Here is a 2,116-nt window from a genome sequence, read left to right as displayed (position 1 = left end):
CCGACCGGGACTCGAACCCGGGATCTCCTGCTTACATGGCACACGCTCTATCCATCTTTTTTTTTTTATCCATCTGAGCCACCGAGAGCACAGAGGAGAGTGCGCCTGCAGGGACTTATCCCTTGCACGCTCCCCGTGAGACCCACATTCCCAACATGTCCACACCACTACATTTGTAGTGCGCCTAATATATGTTTGCCCATCATACTCATTGGTCGTAGCAGATTAATCTACCAAGTCCCGTAAGAGTTTTTGGGTATAGCGTGTGTGTTTGCACAATAAGGTCAATGGCCGGGAAGCCATATTTTAACTATACATGAAGGTAGTATCTGTTCCTGAAAGAACAGTTACCGTTGATGACCACGCAGCATTCGTTCTCACGGGGAGCGTGCAAGGGATAAATCTCGCATCCTCTGTGCCCTCGGTGGCTCAGATGGATAAAAAAAAAGATGGATAGAGCGTCTGCCATGTAAGCAGGAGGTCCCGGGTTCGAGTCCCGGTCGGGGCACACATTTTCAACATGGCCCCAATGAAGTAGATCAACGCCTGTTTGAAGCTAGGGTGTCCATTTAAGTATCATTTCATTCTAACGAAAGCTGCATGGTCATCAACAGTAACTGTTCTTTCGGGACCGCGGGACTGCTACGGTCGCAGGTTCGAATCCTGCCTCGGGCAGGTTTAATTAATTCTAAGTTCTAGGGGACTGGTGACCTAAGATGTTAAGTCCCATAGTGCTCAGAGCCATTTGAACCATCTTTCGGGAACATATACCACCTTAATATATATTCACAAATGTGTGTGCCAGGTTTCCATTGGGAAAAACTACTTCTGTTGCAGCGAAGATATTGTGAAGGTTAAAGTACAAAATTGTAGTCTGAGGGTCTGAATGGGTTAATATTCGTCAAATCATGAACGTACGCGTACTGCCCTCTCAGCTCTGCTATTGTCATGTTAGAAGACGTGACTGTCCAGAGCGTACATTTGACGCCGCTATACGAGAAACAACGCTTCGTAACCAAGAATGTTGAAATAAACATCGACTATCGTGTTTACGGAAATTGTAACGAATGGTCTCAAGGCACTACTCGTAAAACATGACAGAACTTTCTACCCCTCTCTCCTCCCGCCCCCCTCCTCCCCTCCAGCCTGCCCCTCTTCACGCCCGAATTACATCCGCCTCGCACTTCGCTTTAAACGACACACTGGACCTTCGGTATTACGACGCCCGACGCCGTCCACCATTTGAAAGGAGGCGCAGTACACAACTCGTCATCCGCTACACAATTTTTCTGTGTTGTTCGCCCCATTAGTGATATACGGTTTAACGTTCAGCTGCGTTCAATGGCCTTTTGCGAGGCACTGGACTTCAAATGTCCTATACAACACTTCCTCGTAAAACGATTTTCATTAACAAGGCATGACAATTTTCAGTCCCAGTCTGTAAGCATTTTTTTTTTTTTACAGCTGCTAACTTACAGTGGGCGTGCTTTTCATTTAGCAGCATAGATATAACATTGACATATAATAGAGCCATATGAGCCACCAGGAGCTGGTAGATGTTCGATGGAACAATAACCAGCGACCACAATCTAATGTTAAAAGCGGTACCTTACGACAACAAACTTATGACGATGTATAAAACAGACGTAGTCTTTAATTATTCGCAGCAGACTGTGGCAGGGTACGATAAGAAAAGAGGGACAAGAACTTGGCAATATACACTCTAAAGCAAGGGAAAAAGAACGGCACACCACAAAGAAATTATCCGAATGGGGCGGAAATCGGTAGATGTGATGTACGTGTGCAAACAAACAAATGATTACAATTTCAAAAAAAACTGGATGAGTTATTCAAGAGAAAGAACTTTACAAACTGAGCAAGTCAGTGACCCGCTGGTGCACTTCTGGCACTTATGTAAGGCGTTATCCGGCTTGGCATTGATTGAAAGAGTTGTTGAACTTCCTTCTTATGGATACCGTGGCACGTTCTGTCCAACTGGTGCTTTAGATCGTCAAAACGAAAACAGGATAACTACGTGCATAAGCACTTTATATATGGCCTTTGACCTTCACCTTAAACATCTACATCCACATCTACGTTATTATTCAGAAATTCA

General features: G+C 44.9%; 1 non-coding gene across 1 annotated transcript; it reads left to right on the top strand.

Moving 5' to 3' along the window:
- The first annotated feature begins 417 nt into the window (after positions 1–417).
- On the top strand, positions 418–508 carry Trnat-ugu (transfer RNA threonine (anticodon UGU)). The gene has a single exon. It is a non-coding gene; the product is annotated as a tRNA-Thr (tRNA).
- Positions 509–2,116: the final 1,608 nt, after the last annotated feature.

The sequence above is a fragment of the Schistocerca gregaria genome, chromosome 2 (assembly GCF_023897955.1).
Source record: "Schistocerca gregaria isolate iqSchGreg1 chromosome 2, iqSchGreg1.2, whole genome shotgun sequence".
NCBI classification, from domain to species: domain Eukaryota; kingdom Metazoa; phylum Arthropoda; class Insecta; order Orthoptera; family Acrididae; genus Schistocerca; species Schistocerca gregaria.
Note: the sequence above shows the minus strand (reverse complement) of the source record. Positions and strands in the feature narration are given on the sequence as shown.